General features: G+C 50.8%; 1 protein-coding gene across 2 annotated transcripts in view; it reads left to right on the top strand.

The window, feature by feature from the left end:
* The window catches only part of LOC124230372 (uncharacterized), a 70003-nt gene that overhangs the window by 1808 nt on the left and 46320 nt on the right, over positions 1-21875 (top strand). The window contains exon 1 of one of the 2 annotated variants that reach the window (XM_046646368.1): positions 4570-4646. The exons of the other annotated variant lie outside the window; for it this stretch is intronic. The gene's annotated coding sequence lies outside the window, so the exon portion shown is untranslated. Of the gene's footprint in view, positions 1-4569; positions 4647-21875 lie in introns of those variants that run through there. 2 annotated transcript variants of the gene reach the window in all.

The raw sequence follows: 21875 nt of genomic DNA, 5'->3' as shown, positions 1-21875 counted from the left end.
TGTGGGGCACAGGGAGGGAGGGGCGTCTGCACCTCATTTACCCCGCATCACGGGGAGGTGTCGGCTTCCACTGAGCCCTCCAGGTAGCTGAAGCCGGCCTGCCTCTTTCAGACCAGATCTGCTCAAGTGAGCTGATTTGAAGTTAAAGTCTCCCTAAAACGTGGTTCCTGAGCTGCTACCCCATCCCCAAATCCTCTGGGGAGCCTCCGTGCCCCCCCCCCCCCCCCCCCCGCCCCAGGCTGTGCCCGAGGTGCTCAGTGTGTGATGAAGGAGAGACAGGATGCAGAAAGTGAACCTGAACTTGAACTTTTTTCACATCCCAGGCGGTATAGCCGCCACCAGTTACAAAAGCCTGGGCATCTCGTTGCATCGAAGTCTGGCTCTGCAATGAGCCAGGCCTGGCTCAAACCCCAGCACTGCCCCACCCAGTGCTCGCTGGGTGGCCCCGGACAAGTAGCTTCACCTCTCTGAGCCTCTACTGCCTCATTCATAAAATGGGCTTACTAATGGTTCTGACTCAGTTGAGTTGTTGGGAGACTTGTGGTAGCCACGTGAACACTTAGCGTGGCACCAGCACACAGCAGGCTAAACGTTAGCTGCTGCTGTTTTACTGTTGTCAAGGCGGACCGTGGATCCCGACTCCTCTCACCCACCACGTGCTTCGGGGGCAGTTCTGGAATTTCGCTTTCTTGCATCTCATATCAACCTTCAATAGCTTGCCTCTCCTCATTTTGTGTGTGTCTTTTCTTATCTCCCCTGTGCCTTTAGCCCTGGGCTGAGCACTGGGCATGAGAGGTGGGTCGGACATGCACCCTACCTTGAGAAGCTGCCAGATGCCCGTGCAATTATAACACCAGGATGAGGTTCTCCAGGCTAATTTCCCATCCAGAGAAGGAGTTTTCTGTATAGTGCTCCTGCTGTTGGCCGTGCAGTCTTTGTTGAATGCCCCCACAGATGAGCAGCTCACCACCTCTCTGGCAGTGTTGCTGCAGAAGCTGTAGGAGGAAGCCTCCTGGGTATTCCCTGAGCCTTCACTGGTAGGACCAGGTGGAGGACAGGTCCGCAGCAGTGGCTTTGGGTCTGAGGTAGCTGGTTTTATGGGGAAAACACACACCTGGTAAGAAGGTCCTAAGAACTTGGTGAGGTGCTAATTTGAGTCTCCAAGAAAAGCGCTGCAAGTGATGGATATGTACTTTCACAGGACTCAGCCCCATCTCCCGTTTTTACTGGTGGCCCTTGTAGCAAGGAGAAGAAGAGAAGGAGGCACTGAGTGGGGAGTAAAACAAACCTGGTATGAAAAGCTGGCTGCTCGGCTTAGGAAGCTGGAAAGCAAAGTGGAGGTCCAGAGGCCTGGGGCTCCTTGCCGGGACTGGCTACGTAGTTTGCAAAGCCCAGTGCAAAATTAAAACGTGGAGCCCTTGTTCAACAGTGACTAAGAGTTTCAAGATGGTGATGACAGAGCATGAACCCAAGCGTGGGCCCTTTGAGCACAGGGCATCCCTGAGGGTGGGGCCCTGTGTGGCAGATCCGTCACAGACCCACCGAGCTGGCCCCACTCCTTGCACCTGTTCATGACACGTGCTGAGGACCCACAGGCAGCTCTGTTGAAGGAGCAGGACTCCTTTTCTGTGCCGATTTTTTTTTTTTTTTTGCCATCACTGATGTTGCATGTATATTTTAGAACATTTTGAATCCTCACAAAAGAAGAAAAAAAATTTTTGATCACCTATAAAACCATACTCAGAGGTAGCCAGTGGGAACACTTCACCCAGCTTTTATGTAAACATAGAATTTTAAACAAAATTAGTATCTTAGCATCTTATTATATGTATCATTTTGTCTTCTGCTTGTTTTACTATTTTATCACAACTCATTCCATATGTCAGAAGATAGTATTCTACAAGTTGATTTTTAATAACTATTTAATATTCCATCACATGGATTTCTTAACCCTGTTACTGGACACTTAGATTATTTCCAGTTCTCCCTGTTATAAACAACCCTTTGTATGCACATTTCTGCTTATTTCCTAAGGGAGTGAAGGCTGTCACAAGAGACCTTTAGGTTCCAGAAGCTTCTTAGGGTTGTCTCTGAATTCTGCCCTGGCCAAGGGCTCAGCCCCCAGGGCCCTGTGTAGGGTCAGTACTGGGGGGCTAGCCCTGGCATCTTATTTTTAGAGAAAAACACAAGTCTCCCCGGAGCTGACTTGACAGGGCAGTGTTGAGCACTCACTGCATGCGCAGCACCGGCTGCCCATGTTGACAGCCGCCCTGTGAGGTGCTGTCATCAGCCCCTTATGGACGGGGACCCTGGGCCCGAGGAGCAGAGGCACTGGCCCAAGGACCTCCTGCCTGTCCTGTTGTGAGAAGGACACATGAATGATTCTGAAGCAGAAAACGGCCCCTCGACCTCCCAAACTATGGGCCAGGAATTGGGGGTTCCGCTGAGCCTGTCAGGGTGGGGATGGCACGAGATAATGCTTAGCACGGTGCCTGCTCATGGGCAACACTCAGTGAGTGGTGGCAAGGAGGATAGGCAGGAGGAGGAGGAGCAGCTGCCAGGAGGTGAGGTTAGAGCCCCTGGGACAGGAGGCTCTGCAGAGCGTCTGGCCGCCTGGTAGAAGGCTCCGAGGGCAGGGATGAGGTCTGCTGATCCCAGCCCCGCCCCGCCCGCGACAGATGAGCACGGTGCGTGGAGCACAGGTGTCAGCAGCCGCGTCCCCTCAGTCTCCCTCAGAGGCCTCTGGGGTGTTGGTGGGCAGGAGCTGTATGAGTTTCCTATTGCGGCCGTAACAGAGTTCGCTGATTTAGAGGCTCAAACAACACAAGTTTATTGTCGTACCGTCGTGGAAGTGGGAAGTCTGAAAAATCTCATGGGCTGAAATCAAGGCGTGGGCAGGACTGGCTCCTTCTGGGGAGAATCCCTTTCCTAGCCTTTTCTGGCTTCTAGAGGTGCCACATTCCTTGGCTCATGGCCTCTTCCTCCATCTCCTAAGAGGGATGTTGTGCCTCTCTTTGACCACAGCTGGGAAAGGTTCTTCACTTTTAAGGATTCATGTGATCAGATTGGCCCCACCTGGATAATCCTAGCTGCTCTCCCATCCCCCGGCCCTCAACTTCATCCACCTGCCGACTGGATTTGGACTGTTCTGGATTTGTTCCTGGGCTGAGGAGCTTCCTGCCAGAGGCCCCACCGGCCCCATCTTTTGCCTACCTCAAGGCAGAGGTTCTGGGAACTCGGGCAGATTCTCTGCTCAACCAGAAGCTTCTCTTCCTCTCCTCAACTCCATGGGGCAGGCACTATTATCCCCAGTTTACAGGTGGGCAAACTGAGGCCCAGAGAGGCCAGAAAATGTGCTCATTCCCCCACAGCTGGCAAGGGGCAGGGCTGAACCGTCAGTGATGGTTGGACCCTAAACCCAGGCCTCCACGGGGCCCACCGCCTGCCTCTGGGGATATGGCCTTCCCTGGCTCTCACTTAGCCACAGCCCTGCATTCTTTCCCGAGGGTGGCAGCCCTTCCTGCCCCGTTCCCAGAGCAGCCGGCTTCTCTCAGGGACAGAAGGGCCGTGGGGCAGCCCTTGTTAGTGGGCTTGTGTGAGTGCGGAGGAATCTGGGAGCCCCACCGGGGCAGAGCCTCACCGTGGCTTGCATGTTGGGGGTGAAGGTGTGGATGGCAAAGGACCAGTCTGTCCCGGCCAGAATGGCAGGGGCTCTTCCTGGTCTGGGCACTGACTGGGGGCCCTCGGGGTGTCTCTTTCCCCAGCTGCGGCACAGCATGCTGACCTGTGCACGGCTGAGCAGCTTTGAATGAGAAAATAAGAGAGGGTTCCCAGGGCCACGTTTGAAGCTGGGGTGGCACTCGGTCCACGATGGTGGGTGAGGATGTGCACCCCAAGGCTGGGACTCAGCGTGGGCACAGACGGCGTTCCCTCCAAGCTGCCTGCTGCAGCCACCCCCAACCCCAGGGCCAAGGCCTGGGCCTGGCATGGGAGGAGTTAAGCCACTGCGGCGGGCACCTTGGCACGGCGTGCTGCCCGCCCCCACCGCTTTTATTCCTTTTTGCCTTTTTCCTTCTTAATTAATCATACGCTGCTGCCCAATTTAAATATGGAAATGCCCAGGCCGGGCGATGCCATTATTCCTGAGGCCGGGCGGGCGGTCCGGGGCTCTGGGCTGCGGGGAGCATCATGGCATCGCCTCTTTTCTGGTGTGTGTGAAATTATGTGCACAAAAGGCGTCTCCTTATCTGAGTGTGTGAACTAAATAAATAAATAAGGGCTTTTGTTTGTTTGCCGGCTCCTGCACATGACTGTTTTGACTAAAGCGCCCGTGTTGTCTGTGCCTTTCTGGGGCTCAGGAGACGCGGGCAGGGGGAGGCCCCCGCGGGCCGGCCCGGGGCTCTGGGCGGCCGCCGGGCATCTGGGCCTCTCCCTCCCCTGGCACCGCCTGCACCCCTCACCCCTCCCCACACACCCCTCGCCGGAAAGTTCCCGGCCCGGGCTGGGCTCCCAGGCAGCCTGGCACCGTGCCAGGCTCGCCGCCGAGCGCGGGCAGCGGGGTGGGGCGAGCGGAGGCACCGCCGAGGACGTGGCCGGGCGCCCCGGGCGCGAGCAGGACCCGAGGCCGGGAGGCCGGGGACCAGAAGGTGAGGGCACCCGGGCGCAGGGTGGGCGCGGGGCGGGCGCTCGGCGGGCAGCAGGCGGGCAGCCGGGCCGGAGCAGGCCTGGAGGGGGAGCGCGGCCGCGGAGGAGGCGGGCACAAAGCCGGGCAGTGCCAGGCATCCCCGCCGCTGCCTCCTCCCTCCTCCCTCGGCGGCCGGCTCCGCGGGGAGGCCGCGCGTGCACGGGGCCCCGCCGGCCGCGCGGCAGGCAGACACGGCGCTGTGGCCGCGGGGCCGGGGAAGGCCGAGCAAGGCGGGGCCCAGCGCTGTCAAGGAGAAAAACATCCCAAGGCCTGCAAATTGCTGCTCTCAGCTTTTTTTTTTTTTTTTCTCCTCCTGCTTGGGAGGAAAAAAACGCAGTGCTTCCTCTGGAGGCGGATGCAAAAAGGATGCAGAATTTTAACCATCTCCTGCACCGCGTCCCTCTCCAGCAGGGTCTGGGCCCAGGCCTGGCATGGTGGTCCCGCGGGAGAGGGAAGGGCCAGAGCGTTAGATGCCTCTTTCTGGGAGATGCTGAAAAGCCAGGCCTTGTAGGCATCCATGTCCAGAAACGGCCCGATGCAGGGGTGTGAGGACAGGGGTCAGGGTGCCCAGGGCCTGCATGGCTCTGGCATGTGGTGGCCGCTGGGCCCCATTACAGTCACCTCTCATGTCACCATAAGGCATGTTTGACCGGCTCATCACCTGGTGCCTGGGCACCGGGTATGAGACCCCAGCACTGTACTGTGGGGGGTCTTGGTTCTTTCTGATTTGGGGCTTTCAGCCTTGATAGCATTCTGGGCCTTTCTCATGACTGATTTTTGTGTTTTAAAAATAATACAGAAAGTTTTCTAGTGTCTGATGAGGGCTTCACACACCGTACATTCAGGGCAGGACTTAAGGACTGAATTCAGAGAGACGAAGGTGGTCTGGTCACCACAGGGATGGCAGACAGGCCTCCAGTGCAGCAGGAGGGGCCCACGCACCTCACAGGGTGAGGATGCAGGCGGGGAGTGGGTGCAATGTCAGAGCGATGGTCCAGGGAGGCACAGTGCATAGGGCCCACAAATATGTTTTAATTTTAACATCTTTTAGAATTAGAAGAAAAAACTGACTATAATAATAATGAGATATAATGATGAATTCAGCTTGGATTATATTCATCTTTATACCAATGTAGTCATAAAATATAATTTTTAATATTTATGGAGGAAGGACCATGAAAGTCATGATGGGGCCTTGGGCTGGTCCGGTTTGTCCCAGGACAAAGGGTCAGATGTCTGGCTCCAGGGGGGCCTTTGGGGGCCATCTGGGTGCCCTGTGAATCTGTCTTCTCTGAAGGCCAGCCGGGATGGGTTGGCACTGCCTGCTGTGAAGAGGGGCCAGGGCCCTCTCATGTGTGTGCATGTTCCTGTGCATACATATGTGTTTTACAAAGGATTCCCACACACATGAGTGTGCAAGACCTAATTATCAAGACGGGTGAACACAAGCCTGCGTCAGGTGTGGCCAGGAGGGCCTGGTGTTCCTGGCCCTTGGGTGAGGGGTTGTCACTGCGTGGGGAGACAACAGTGGCGTCTTCTAGCCATTGTCTCCCTGGGAGAAAGCAGGCTGCGAGGCCCCTTCACAGCCCACCCGCCATACCCACAGCCCAGCCCGGCTCTATCCAGTAGACACGTAAGGTGAGCCGCAAATGCAGCCACATCTGTAATCGAATGTGTTCTAGTAGCCACATTTTTTAAAAAGTAAAAATGAGTGCAATTCACTTTAATTATACAATTTATTTTATCTAATATATATCCAAAACAGTGTATTTCAATGTGTAATTAATATGAAATTATTAATGAGATGTTTCACCTTTTTTTCATACTACGTCTTTGAAACCCAGAGTTCAGATGGACTCTCCGAATTTCAAAGTCTCGATTTCCACATGTAGCATATGGTCGGGGGCTGCTTTATTGGGCAGTACAGGTTTAGCTGGTCCCCAAGCTGTGTGTCATGTTGTCCCTGTCCGTGTCCCCCACCCCCCACCCCCTGCCTAGAGTTGGGGAGACTGATTTTTCTGCTTTTTTGCTGGTGGCCCTTCTTGACCAGAGTAAAGGACAGTTCCCCTGCTAGTCAGGCCCCCAGCAGCTCTGAGAGCTGAAAGAATGGGTGTTGAGGCTGCAAGTTTCCAGGACGAGGGGGGACTGCTGTAAAAGGTTCTTCGGCCGTGCTCCCAGACGCCAGGGGGATGGTACAAAGGGTTGGCTTCAGGGTACAATAGTGGGGCGGTTAGTCACAGTGCCGGGCAGCGGGCAGGCAGACAGAGCTCCCTGTGTCTGCGCCTGTTCGGGCTGGGCCCTGCAGCCCGATTTCCCGGCCGGCTTCCCATCCCTGCCCTACTCCCCGATTAACCCCCTGCTGCCCGCTGCCTACCTGGCCGCCTGGCTGGGACATCCTTACCAGGCTCTGGTTTCTATCAGCCAGCCTAGCCAGAGGCAAACTCCTTCTAGAAGCCGGCCTCAGGCCTGCATGATTTCATTGGCATCTCTTGGGAAGGAGGAGTTGTAACAGCTCCGTCACCGTGGCTGTGCAGCCTTTGCAGCTCGAGGAAGGGTTTTCGTACGAGTTAGGGCGCCCTGTGTGCTTGGCTCCCTGCTTAAAGATCTCAGCAGCATTGGAGAGTATTCAGCCAGGGCTGTGCATTTCTGGAAACAATGAAAAGCCAAAACTGTGAAAAATTAAGGAGTGGCCCTGAAGCTGGTGCCTGCACTGCATGTTTTAAAGGGAGCAGCCTGATATAAATATTTTAATCCTGTGCATAGTTAGATGGATAAGATAAAATAAATTGGTCATGTCCCAGCCCTGTCTGGGGATACTTTGAAAGCAGGACTTCTGTCAGCATTTGCTATTTAGTAGTTACGGTTAAAATCTGCCCTTCTAAGTTGTAATCCTAGCGTCTCAAAGATGGAATTAGCTGTTTGTTGTGATTTGACAGTTAAATTATTAACACGGGGAGACAGTAACTGCCCCCCAAAAAGGTGTAAAACGCAGTTAACAGTCTCTCTCTCTCTTTAATTTAAAAATTATCTGTGCAGAGATTCTGTATTTTGGCTTTTCTTTGCTAAATTAAAGTGGCATGTGTTTTTATTGTAGAAGGCAGGGATGGTTTGCTGTGCCCTGTGTGAGGGGGGCAAGCAAAATAAAGACTCTTGAAAATGTGCCCGTCTACTTAACAGCTTAAAAATTCCGAGTGCCAGGCATTTTTCTTGGAGGAAATAAATGTCTCCAATTTATGCATCTTACCTGTTGATTACATTTTGTGATTTAATCCTTGCCTCAAACTGAGGATGTCTTTGGAATAGAAGAAGCCTGGGTCTGTGGTCCACGAGATGTGGTTCTGTCTGTTAAAAATCACAGAACACTGACTCCAGGCCCTGTCCCCTCTCCGGATGGAACTCGGTCTGTGTGCCACAGCTCATTCCACCTCTGCCTCCAGAGGACAGGCGATGGGAGACATATGTTCCGCTCACATCATTTTGTTCTCATTTATTTTAAACCAGTTAAGATGATTTTAGCACAAAGAGTGGTGTATCTTACTTGCCTTCTGAGAGCCATTGGATTTTCAAGCTGGAGTACAATTTTTTTTCAAAATCCAAATTTAGAAATTGCCTTTTAGAGTAGAAAATAGCATGCTGATTTGCCTTTTAACTCACTTTTAAAGAAAGATACTTAAGATAAATACGTTTGATTTGTAGATTTGTTCCCAGCCATTGTTATCAAGGGGCTGGAAATGACCCGTTTTTAAAAAAATAAGAGAAAGTGTGTTCGCACACAGGTAGAATGAGTCCTTCTGGGGTGGACTCAAGCCCCAGAGGTTCCACAGACATGGGCGTGAGTCACTGTCCTTTCCGTGTTCTTTCCTTCCCTGGAGGAGTGTGGCATTTGGCTCTAATGTCATCGTGTGAAAAAGACAGTCCCTGCCTGGCCAAGGCGTCGGCACACCTCAGCCTTGACACTTCCTGGTGCGACTGGCACGCTGGAGTACACCTCTCCTGTGATAAACAGAGCCTATGCAAATACTATCATTTTAAAGCAAACCCAACAAAATCTTCACTAATTGCAGTTCTGCCCCGGCCGCAGGCACCTCCTCCAGTAATGGAAAAAAAAAAAAATGGAATAACGGGAAACACACTAGATGCCTGGGGAAAATGTCTCCCCTGCAGGAGCCGGGATCTGAGGTCTGGGAGCTGCCTCGGGGACCTGGGAGATCCAAAGCCTCCATGCAAGGCCTGGGGCTCTTCAGTTTGCTCCTCCAAGCCTCAGTTTCCCAGATGTGAAATGAGAAGAAAAGGGTACCTCGCAGCCCACTGTGAAGGCTTGCTGCAGGAATATGACAACGGCAGCCAATGTTTGCCTAGCAAAGCTGGCCGGTTTCATTTTCTGTTTGAGAGTGTTTCTCTAAAGGGTACAGTGCTAGAGACACGTGAACCACCGTTATCATCTTAATAACTTTCCTGGCAATATATGATGATTATTATTTATGTTAAACTCATAAATATTAAAAGGAATTCATTTTATTCTTATAATGAATTATATCGGTTTTACTTAAAATAACTATAGTTGTATCGGTTGTATCCTTTTCTGATTATGAAAGCAATATAGGGTCATTGTAGGAAATTTGGAAAAGGCAGAAAACTGCTTGTAAGGGGAAGATGGTTCAGCATCCTCCCCATTCAAGCTCTGGTCACATTTGCACGTATTTCCTTCCAGGCTTTCTTCTCTGCCTTGTCGATTCTTGTAGCATCTATTTTCGGATAACTCCGTGACACTTTTCGGCGGGATCCTCCTGTCCTCTTGGCGCTTCTGTCTTTCAGGGGCAGTTCCTCCTTGCTGGCCTGCAGGCTGCCTCCTTTAGGCAAGCCGGGCACAGGCCCTGGTGTTCTGGGAGAAGACCTCAGGCTCCCTGGTACCCAGCCTTCTTCCCCTGCTGTTGTGGGAGCTGTGTCGGGGCAGGCCAGACAAACTGCGAACACAGCCCCATGGTAGAGCCCAGGCTGACTCAGGACGTCGGGGAGAAGGGGCGAGTGGCATAAGACACAGCCTCTGGCAGGGCCCAAGCCGTGGAGATGGAGAAGAGCCGGGCAGGAGAGGGTAGGGAGGTGGCAGACGGCGGGAATGTTGCAACATGGGGGCAGTGGTGAAAGGCAGGCCTGAGGTTTGAATTCTCGGCAAAGAAAGCCACTTGGGCCGAATGGGATGTGCTATTTCTTAGACGAGTAGAGTGACATCAGAACTGTTGAGATAATGTTTTCAAGGTGTTCAGCTTTAGAGTCCTGACTTAGACCCACTAAGCGGTTGGGGGTTAGTGCCAAGGGACTTGGTAGAAACAGGCCAGCTTATTCGTGCAAGGGCACAATTCCCGAACTCTGTGTCGCAATCAGGCATGTGCCTCGGCTGTTCCCACAAATCCGTCAGGCAAAAGTTCCACATCACCAGGCCTCTGGAGGGAAACAAACCGATTTCCATATTGCTTTCTGGAGTAACTGTGACCTGACAGGAATTCTAGAATTTCCAAGTTCATTTCTGATAGGATAAATGGAGTCTGTGGGGTCTGCCTTAACCTCCTTAGAATAATACAGCGGCGTCAATGTCTTAACAACAGATCACTAGAGATTTATTAGTAACCCACACTGCAGACAAACTTCACAGGCAAAGCCATTGGTTGTAGTGTTAGTTATAGGAGAGAAATTATTAGCAAGAGATGAAATCTGGAAATAATAGGGAATGCTGGGGTAAATTATCACATAACAAAATAAGGGAATATTTTGTCACTGTTAAAATGCTGTTGACAAAGAGTTTGTAAGGGCATGGGGATGTATGGATACAACATTTCACAAACGGTAAATATGTATGTAAATTATGTAATTGTATGCATATGTTCACTGTTGGGAAGGAAACACAATAGAATATTATTTCTGGATAATGGCGTGTAGGTGAATCTTCCTTTTTCCATGTATTTTATACTTGAATTATTTATATTTTATACTCACTACTTAAATTATCTTTATTTTAAATATCTATCCTTATATTTTACTCTGAAATTATTTAGCCTTTGCTCTGTCTTCTCTAAACACGTGGTATTTTTATAAGCAGGAAAAAAATTTTTTAAAGGCTCGTGAGTAGAAATATACACAAATGGCATATTTTTCTCCAAAGAGCAATGGATAGATGGCATGTAGCAGAAATATTCGTTAGGCAACGAATATGAACAGTAAGTAAATATTATTCGTTCTCTTATAAAAGATTCGTACACTGATAGATGATTAATCAAACACTGCATGGGTTCCCTTAACCAAACATATGTACTTGCACAACTCAGGCATAAGAATCTCAATTAAGATTTTGTGTGAACTTAAGAAGTGTTTTTGTCTCCTAAACAATAGCACTAAGAAGGAAAAAAAGGCATTTTCGTTATTCTTGGATACTTGGTCGGATGACCACCCTCCCATGGTTAGACTTTATGCTCAGTTTTGAGGTTGTGCTTTCTGCTTTTACTGTTTGGTGTTTAAAGGCAATTTAAAAGATTCTGCAGGGTCATATCTGGAGAAGTATATGGATCTTGGATTCATAATACCACATGATAAACTGTGGTCTTTGGGTGGAAATCTTAGGGGTTTATTTATACTCATCATTTGCCTTCTTTAAAAAAAGAACGAAAAAAATTTTTGCCCCAGTTTGTACTTCCCAGGACTTCTGTATCTCAAAATATTTTTCTGCACACTTAGGTCACCTGCTGATTCAGGGCCAGGGGTGCATCGCTTGTGTCAAGACAAGACACAAGAATTTTCCTTTTTAACCACAATGCTATAGGATTTTGTGATATGGAAAAATCTGTCCATGTTTCCATCTAAAATAGTTGAGCCTTCCAGCAAGTGCCATTTGCTTCCCGGTGAAATGAATTCCCGGGACCAGCAGCGTTGGGAAGGGTCGAATCTTTAACATGCAGGGGGCTTCGGGAAATATCAGTGCCCTGGTTGGCTTCAAAGGCCGGCGGGGGGCTCTCAGAGAGACCCCCGCTCGGGCTGCACGAGGCGCAGATGAGCCGGACCAGCGGGGACCCGCCGTCGAGCGCAGAGCCCCCGCCGGGACGCGCGCGCCGCTCACCGCGCAGGCCCGGCGGGCGCAGCCTCAGTTTCCCCGGCTCCTCGGCGGGCGGGGCCGGCGGGGACCCGGGCCGGGAGGGACCGTGCGCGAGGCCGGCACGGGAGGCGCCGGCTGGGAGGTCCCGCGGCCTCGGGGGCGCGACCCTCTAATCCGCTTTAGTCAATATATTGTGCGCTTTCCTTGGGCAAAGTAAACAGGGCGGGCGGACAAAGCGGCGGCCGCCAGCCCGCGACTCCCTGACCCCGGGGTCGCGCCCTTTGTTCGCCCTCAATGGGGCCGACCCCCGCCGCCCGCCCGCGGCTAATTGGGGCGCGTGCCGCCGCCGCCCGCCCGGCCTGGGCGCGGACGCCGAGTCGGACCCCAGATCCCGGACCCCGACCTTCGCCTGATGCAGACTCGGCCCGGCCCCCGATTCAGACTCCAGGCCTCGGTTCGGACCCGGCCCCCGGCCCGCGTGGACCCGGCCGCAGGCTCAGACGTCAGGCCCCTCGCCCCCCTGGATGCGGACCCCAGGCCTCAGACCTGAGGCCGACCCGGCCCCCTGCCCGCCACCCTGCGCCGCGAGCCCGGGGCCTGCCTGGAGGAGGCGCGCGGGGCCCTCCCCGCCCCGCCCGGACCCGCCCTGACCAGCCTAGCCCTGACCGGCCTCCCGCCCCGGTGGCGGACGTGCCTGTCCCGCAGACGGACCTCAAGCAGCCACGGCGGCCACGGGGGCTGCCTGTCACCCAGCGTGGGGTGAGGGGGCAGCAGCAACACTGCTGCCCCGGGTCCCACGTCGGGAGCGGCGGGAGGCGCCTCTGCAGGGCCCTTGAGGACCTCCGCCAGCCCGGTGGTGACCCAGAGAAGAGAGGCCGACGGTGTCTGTTTTGCTTTCTTTGCTCTTTATTTCCGCTGGGAGTCCGACAGGTGGGAAAGAAGAGGGGCTGGGGAAAGCAGAATCCCCGGGGAGGGAGGACAGGACTCCCCAGACACCTTTCTGCGTGGGCTCTCCCCCAACCCTTCTTTTCCCTCCACGTCACAGCCTGTCCAGAGGCTGGGGTAGTTCTGGGCAAGCCCGGGGATGCCCGTGGGTGAAGGCAGTTGACACTCAGTTCCGGCCTTGACTATTCCTTGTCCTCGGGGTTCTTTGTTTTTTCCTCAAATGCTGGACAAGGTTATAATTTTTATCCCAAGAAGCTTTTGAGACTTAGCTCCTTGTAACTTTTTTTTCCCAAGGGTTTTGCCTGTTTTTTTAAAAGCACTTTCTCTTGTAATTAGGTGCGAAAAGGAAGCAAGAGAAAGGGGTCTTGGAAGCCTTTGCTCTTGAAGACCGACTGAGTAGCTTCCAATTCTTGGCCAAGCCAGGCAAGGCCCTCTGGCCCAGTCTTCATTTACTTCATTGTTTTGTTCACCTGGCTTTGCCAGGGAGACTTTTAAAAATGTTAAGTTTGTTTCTGAGCTGGTCATTTGTGGGGTGGAATATTCTAGTGCGGAATTTGGCTCTGGGAAGCCTCGGTGTTCTGGAGTCACCGGGCAGTGTCTTGCTCTCCTGAGGACCAGCCTGGGGTGGGGGTCCTGCGTGTGCCACGCGTCGGAAGGAGCAGGTGCATCAGTAAATGTTAGGGGTGGTGCTAATCTGCCGGAACGGGAGCCCTCTGGAGACGTGCCCTGCTCTTGTGGCCTTCCATAGACCTCTTCCCCAAACACCCCAATTCCTCTTTCTTTATCCCTTCCTCACTGTCCTTCCTCCCACTGTCACAGCGCCCACCTGTCCTTTCTCTTTTCTGAGGAACAATAACTCCATCTGGTCGGCATAGATGTGCCACTGCAGAATGCTGATGTCCAGGCCCGGGACCCTGGCCACGCTCCGGGAGAGAACCGCCACGGTGAGGCTCTCCGCAGGGAGCCATTCATCAGCCCTCTCCTTGCTGACATGAGACTTTGAGATTTCCCCAGGTCGTCCTCATCACCCGCTAGGTCTTTTACGCTGAGACCACGGGCAGGGGCCTGCCAGGTTCACAGAGGCCCAGAAGCAGAGTGGGTCTCAGGTGGGGCTCAGAGCCCCCCTGGCTGCTTGGCGGGGAGCCCCTGGTTGCGGGGCACTGATGCCCCAGCAGAAAGGGCAGTGGACAGAGAGCGTCGTGACCCTTCAGCTCAGGCGAGGCGGCTTTGTTACGAGGACTCTGGCAGGCCCAGCAGGGAGCTCGAGTCTGCGATTTTACACCGGAGATGGACTCGTCCCAGCCCAGTTTTGAGGGGGTGATCAGGATGCACCTGGCAGGGAAGGGTGGACACCTTGGATGACCGGCCGGCTGCGGGGGAGGGGGGGTGCAAAGCTGGCCGGCTGAAGGCTGTTCCGAGACCCACGTTTCAATGGGGCTCTGTTTTGCCTGGGAACGGTTCTTACCTATGAAATAAGCCTATGTGTGTATGAGTGCGAAGAAGTGGGTGGTGATATTTTTCTTAAAAAAAAGGCAAAAATAACAAAGTGGCATGTGTGCCTGGGGGTCCCAGGTCTGTGCAATTTTGGGCCAAGTCGCTGCTTCCCCTCTTGGGCCTCGGTTTCCCTGGCCTGTAAGGAGATGTGACAATTCTGGTTCTGTCTTCCTCTCGGGTATCACCTTAGGAAAAACCCTCGCTGTGAGGCTGTTGTTTTGTGCTTAAAATGTTAGCGACTCACGTGGCACCTAGCACTTACAAATGCTTGGGAGTTTGTGTTGATTTGAACTGTATCGAAATCCTCTGCAGTGGCTGTCAGAAGGGTATGGGCCGAGCATGAGAAATTGAGCAAGATAAAGAGCATGCCAGTCCCCTCAAGGCCTTTGACAATGACAACAAGATGGCCCCCCACTTGGGGGATTGGATCTGATGGTTTGGAGGCCCTCCTTTTCCTGGCTTGTACACCTCGGAGCCCTGAATGTTTATCCTAAGGCCCAAGGCCAGACTCTGTCTGCAGCCGCGCCCAGCCTGGCTAGGGTAAGGGTCCGCGTGCCCAAACCTGTACCCAGTCCACCCAATTTGACCTCAGGCTCAAGGGGTCAGGCTCAAGTGGCTTCCAGAGCGTCCGGGCAGAGAGTGCACACCTCAGCCCCGGGCCCCTTGCCTCACCCCCCCAACGCCGAATGGCTGCTTTGTGCTAACGACGATGAGTGAGGTCAGCTTGGTTTGCCCTTCACAAAATTTCATACTGCAGGGGAAGTTTTCTTGCATCTGAGGTCCATCCTTGTTATCTACAGCAGGTTCTGTTTTCACCGGCTTTGGTGTTTGTATGTGTGTACTGAAAAAGGGAGACGGCGGGTAGGACCTGCCTTTGCTGGGCTGGGGGCTCGCCATCAGCCCCTCAAATCCGCCCCAAGCCGTAGGGGCAGCAAAACTTTTGTTTCTTTACACACATACATACTCAAGTGCATACACATGCGCGCGCACACGCCTCCCAGGATATTATCCTCGTGTTGCTAACATTTAATGTTCTAATATTAAAGTTTGAGGCACCAGCAGACTGTCTTGAAAGGCTCATTCAGCCTGTCTGCCTCGGAGCTATTTTATTTATAAGTCTTCTTGTCACGTCAAAGAACTCTGTGTTTCTTGCAGACTGTGTTCGGGTGGTTGAGTGTTTTGGTTTTTGGCTACAGCTGGTTAATTTTTCCGAATCTGTAGATCCAGGTGTGCGTTGAGAAGTTTTTTCCCAGCGCAAGAAGTTTCCCAGTGAGCCTTGGAGTCCTCCTAGAAATTTCCGGTATTCTACGTGTGAGAGACTGCCAGTTTCGGAGAAATTGTGAGAGAGAGGGAAAGAGGCTTGGGTGCCTGCGTCCACTACCTCCGGCTGGACGAGGAGCCTGGGAAGGGTCCTCTTTGGGAGCAGGATCTTGGAGCATATTTAGAATTCAGAGTTGAAAACTGGTTAACGGATAAGATATGAGCAAGGGCGTTAACTTTGATGGTGGTTGACAATCCCTGCCCGTGATCATCGTCAAAAACCGAGCACGGGAGTGAAAATGCCTGTCCGCCTCTCCCGTTCTGTTGAAATCCATTTTAAAAATATATGTTCATCATGGGGAAATTATATAGACTCTTATTTTCAAGGTTAATGCCATCCGTTGTCTGATTGCTTACATTACCACTTTCTTTTGGTTAAAAAGAAAACAAACTTCATGTTCTTTTAAAATTAGGAATTACACCGAAAGTTGCTCTATAAGTAGCAGGAAACAAAACAGGACAAAAGCAGTGGCTTTCTTTTTTAGTATTTTTCTTTGCGGCTATTAAATATTATCCTGTTTTGCAGTGGTAGATTTAGTTAAGCTCTTTCTTCACTTTTTGTAGAAAGGGCATATGTGAAAAATCCCACCTTAACCTTGTCTTTCTGTTAACTGGATCTAAAATCTATGATATTTAGACATAGTCAGGAGAATGAAACTATTACATATTAAAGCAAATTACTCACCTGTGTTGTATGAAATCATATTAGATTTTGTAAAAAATAAAATGAGAATATTTCAATAAATAAGCCCGGCATGGTCAAATTTCAAACAACTTGTAATTGACCCCCCCCAAAAAAACCCTCATTCTGCATGTGATTATTTTGCAGGCAGTTTAGGTTTCGTTGCGACCATTTTAAAGAAGTGATCTGTGAAGTTTTGATTTAAAAAAAGTTCTTGCTGTCCCTTGCAATTTGACAATGAACTGTTTGAGTTCTAAATCAGGGTTTATTTCCTTTCCTTTTTTTTCTTTATTCTAGAGGGCTTATAATTTACTTAGCTCACTAAATAACTGTATGACTAAGAAATGATACTGAAGTTCTCATTTCATTTGTGGGGAAGAAAAAAATTAAACTGACTTTCATTAGTATTTCAGCATTATTTAAAACATTTTTAACTAAACATTTGATAGTTTTTAAAGTTTAAAATTGCTTTAAATTTTTCATATCTAAATTCTGTTTAGATGTAATTCAAAAAGCATATGGGGTCATTAAAATAACGACTATTTCAGGCCCCTTAAAGGACTGATATGATGCAAAAATACTTCAAATAAATCAGTGCTTTGCAACTGTGAAAGGAAGGCATTCTTTGGACATTTGAGGAATGAAATGCTCTTCAAATTTTCTGATGTCCTTTCATTTTCGTGGAAATCGGTACCTCCTTCTCCCAGAAACTGTTAAACTCCAAATTCTATATATCTTTAATTGCTAATAAACATTTCCTATAAGTGGCATGATAAATTCTTTAGAAAAATGTTAATTTCTCTAAATTTATGATGATTCCATTTTAGAAATTGCAGGATTGAGAGATTAAAATAAATTCAGCACCCACTTCTCTTTGAAAGGTAATTTTGATTTTTTCAAAATTTAGCTTGTATTGTGCTTTTTCTCATTCCTGATATGAAGCCAAGAATCAAGTTTTGGCATTTGATGTACGCATATAGAACTGGAGATCTTGGCCCGTCAGCCTCAATTCACATTTTCTGATTTGTGTTGTTAGTACTTTGGAATGGAAAATATTAATCGTAATTCCTCATCCGTAAGGGGAAAATTTTCATGCCAGCGTGTATGTATTACATACAGTATATTTCCATATTTATATATATAATTGAACGCATGTTTATCGTAGACGTCTAGTTGTTTTATGTTCTCCTTTTATTTGAAAAATAATAACCCCTTAAGAATGCTTTCAGGGTTGTTAGACTTTTTTTTATATATACATACACAGGTAACACATGATGAAAAGTGAATGTGTGGACTTCCAAATTGTGTAAAATATGGTGAAACAGCAGCTCACAGACCGTTTCTAAGCAGACATGTGATTGCCCAGTTGTGGGGTTACTGCCCATCGGTCAGGAGGGAACAGAGGGCATGCTATTGATCACTGCCGGCTGCAGGCACTCTAACTGTGTCCTTTCTATTTTTCTAAAAAGGAAAGAAGGTATAGAACTGGTATGGCAGGTGCTGGTTTTTAGAGGGCGAGGGGCTGCTAATGCCGCCTCCTGCCCGGTGCTTTGTTCCGCAAACATGCTTGTCCTGTGGCCAGAGTTTCATTTCTGTTGTTAGTTAACTAATGCCAAGTTTGACATGAAACTGAGTGAACTGAAGCGAAAGACTCGGAAAAACCCTTCATTACGTTTGGAAGGAAGAACGCTTTCTGTGGATGCTGCCTCACTTTTCCTCGCCCAGCCTGAGACCCTGTAAACTCTGTCTGACTTCTGTCTAAGCCAGTCGGCTTCCTTCCCCTCTCCTCTTCCTGAACTATCTGCGTAAGAAAACAAAAATGCTTACCCAAGGTGAACTGATGATGATAGGTTTGTGCGTAAATAAGTGAGAGCAAAACTGGACCCTTCGTAAAGTGGGAGTACAAGTGATTACGACATAGGCATGTCAAAATGGAATCCCAAAGCTGCAGACTACTTTGAGACAAAGGCAAAAGAAAAAAAAAACATAGCTTCTTAGCGACTCCTCCAAAGGACGCCTTGGGAGAACTGAAGAAGTGGCATCTTACTCAGGAGCTGCCACCAGCTCGCCATCTCAAATGTCTTGGGCCGGCTTTAAAAACATCATTGTTCTTGGGTGTGCAGGTTGGATGTTCAAAATCGATGTGAAAATGTAAGCTTTCGGTTACGCTCATCCTACTTGCTTTAATTAGACTAGATGCATCTGTTTACGAAGTCCTCGGAATGCCTTGGAGACGAAAAATTTTAAATTATTAAATGTCACTACATTGAGAAAAGAAAACCCCGAGTGCCCCCAGCCTTCTGAGGCTGAAGTGCGGCCGAAGCCTGAGCAGGGACGCATGGGCTGGGAGGCATAGCAGGAAGTTGCCGGTTGCATTCCCATTAGGCAGATCTTGGGAGAAATCAGGAAAAAATAACCGTATAAGGCTGATACTATAAACATCCTGGGACAGCAAGAGCCTTCCTATGACTTATTTTTCTGGTGTGGCCCAGAGCTCAGACCAAGTTCTGCCTTCGGGAAACTTGTCCATCATAAGGCTCACCAACAAAGTAAATTTTCCAGGTTTCCTTTTTGATAATTTGAGCACACTTTTTAATATTATTTATTTTGAATAATATAATATGATAGCGAGTTAGAAAAAGACTTTAAAAAACCAACCTGAATGGAATTCCTGAATTCCATTGGAATTACCTGAATCCTATTATTTTCCTTGACTCAAGCAGAATTTGATTTCTGAATTTGCAACCAAATTATATGTAAATTCTTGCCGAGTATAGAGGGGATTAAAAAAAAACAGTGTGTGTTCTTGAATATTGTTCTGACTCACCCAATTTCTTGTTTTACCGAATAAAAGTTGGGAGGAGGAAAAAGGCATTAAATTAACTTATTACTGTGTGTGAGAGCAAGGAAAAAAAAATCAGCTAATAAAAAGGTTAGTAAGCCGGTATGATTATACAATGATTTCAGGTGGAAATTGCAAAGCTAATATCCTGGCATTTAGTCATTGCCTTCAGTAATGATACAGTCGTCAAATTTGTATTTGTGCCAATGGAACACAAGTTGTAAGTGGCATAATGGAAGATAATCTCTTTTTCTTTGTGGCTTTTTTAATTCAATGTTTTAATCCACCCATTTAATCACAAAACATATATCACATTAGTTATAATATTTATAGTGTTTAGGAAAGTGATTATAAATAGATTATAGTGTGGTTGGTGGATGCAATATTTTTATGTGTGTGTGAACATATCTCAAAGGTATGCAGTGTTTCCAGAGTTTTGCACTTGGGAACGGTTTTACGTGAGAACAGTAACCATATATTTATTTTCAAAATCCCCGTTCAGTTGTTACCGAGCTTGCTCATTATTTTGGAAAAACAAGATTCGGTATTAAAAGGGCCCGATACTTCTGATGTTTAGATCTTTGCATTCAGCCTAGTTTCAAAGCAGTTTTGTTGTTCTGGAGTCCTCAAGTTTGCTAAACCACAAAATATCTTTAATATGTTTTCTAAAGTAGTTGAGCCATACCGTTAAGATGAGGGACAGGCGGAATTTATAATGGCCGTTAGTGGCTGGGTTCTTCCTTGGTGTGGCCGGAGCAGGAGGAGGGTGACAGCGGGTTCTGTGTGGTTTTTGGGACTGCCCTGCACATACTCATCTCGTGGGGACGTGTTTGCTCACCCTGCACATCCCAGTCGGGCTGGGAATTATAATAGTGAAGAAAATTACAAAGGACTGTGCTAGACGAGAGATTGTTTTTCCCTGCGTGCGTATTGCTAGAATGTGGGTATGGCATTCCCGAGGCTCAGACTGCTGAGAGAACCATCTTTTTCTGAGAAAGGAGGAACACAGAATTCCTGGGCTTCCAGCTCTGGACCCCCCTAGCCCTCGAAACTGGGAGAGCCAGCCTGGACCTTCCTCAGGGAAAGAGTGAAACCCACCCCACTGTGAAATCACCCCTGTTTGGGCTGTCTCTGCTCCTTGTCAGCAGCTATGGAAAGTGAAAGTTGGTCAGGATTTCAGTGAAAAGATTAACCGGAAAACATGTCTACTACATTTTCAAAAGCTGAATTTTCTCATAGGAAAAAAAGCTATCCCTAGAAAGGAGAGGCCACAGTAAGAGTCTAACACCAAGGAAAGCAATTTGGGGAGATTTCTTAATATATCCTGGGTTTTTTTCCCTCCCTCCCTTTCCCGCCTCAAAATCATGTATGTCATAGAGTAGTGGCAGTGGTGTGGGGGTGTCCAGCACAATTCGAGGATGAGGTCCAGGGTGTCTCGAAGGTGGGCCAGTGGGCAGCTGAGGCCCTGGGAGAGCTGCTCCAGCTGCCCCAGCCCAGCCTTGTCCATGTGGCCATTCTCTCTTCCTGGGCAGTGAATCCAACGTGAAGTAGAGTTTCCTGGGAAGCAGGGCACACGAGGAACTTTTGAATTTACCAATGGCATAAAAAGTATATATATTTTTATGACAACGGGGAAGTTTCAATTGGTTGACGGAAATGGCGAGATGTGACGTCAAGGGACTTGGGTGAGAATCCCGGGGCGGGGGGGGGGGGGGGGGGGGGGGGGGGGAGACAGGCACAGAAACGTTGGGATGGGGCCCAGGAGGCCTCGTTTCAATTGGGCCCCCGTCGCAGGCGTCTGGGGACAGCCAGGTCCATCTGACTCTGGGCGAGGGCATGCCCAAGCTGGGGGAGGGGGTCCGAGCGCAGTGACCTCGTGTTGGCGTCCCCCAGCACCAGAGGCCCAGGCCGGCCCCTCTGCGGGGAAACCACTCAGGCGCCCCTGCGGAGGCTGCAGGAAAAGCTGCTTCAGCCTCCTTGGCATTCTAACCAGTGTCGGGACCCTGGAGTCCAGCCGGTCGCGGCCCCGGGGAAGGGCGCGGGGAGGAACCGCGCTGCCAGCGGGCAACAGCGTAGTCGTCCGGCTCCGAAAGAGCAAAGCTGCGGCCTAGCACTTCTTCCCGCAGGTCTTGCGCCCTGGGCCAGGGGAGCAGGAAGTTGTTTCTGCGGGGAAGGAAGACAGCGAGCTCGGAGCTGGGCAGCAGCTCCGGGCACGGTGCCCCCGCCCATCCCACGCCTCCCGGGCCACCGTGAGGGCACCCCCCCATTCGCCAGGCACCTTGCGCACCCCCTCCATCTCTGGGCACTGTGCACTGCCCTCCTCCACTTCACCAGATCCCGGGCACCGTGCCCCACCCTCCACAGGGCCGGCGGTGTCCGGGAAGCCGCCGGGAGGTCGCCCCTGGTGCGCGCCCTGCCCCGGGGAAGCCTGCTGCCACCGTCGACCCCGACCTCTGTCCTGGGACCTCGTCTGGAGATCCATGGCGCACAGCGGCCTCGCAGGGACGAGCCCGGCGACCGTGGCTGCTGTCCGCGGCGCGCACGGGGCTGCGGTCAGGCCAGGGACCGTCGGTCCGCCCGGGATCCCCTAGCCGGGCCCGAGCGTGCGCGCGCGCGCCCTGCTGCCCGCAATCATGGCAGCCGGCGCCTCGGAGCGCAGCCGCCGAGCACGCTTCGGCAGCTGCCTCGGTGCCAGGGCGGCGAGGGCGGGCTAGGGCCGGGGCATGCGCCTGTCCGCGCCCCTCGGGCGCGCAGGCCCCAGAGGTCGAAGCAGAAAGCTGATGGGTCTCTGCGGAGCGGTGCCCCCTGCCCCGCACGGGCAGGCGGG

Source organism: Equus quagga, chromosome 19 (genome assembly GCF_021613505.1).
Source record: "Equus quagga isolate Etosha38 chromosome 19, UCLA_HA_Equagga_1.0, whole genome shotgun sequence".
NCBI lineage: Eukaryota > Metazoa > Chordata > Mammalia > Perissodactyla > Equidae > Equus > Equus quagga.
This window is presented reverse-complemented; position numbering and strand designations above follow the sequence as displayed.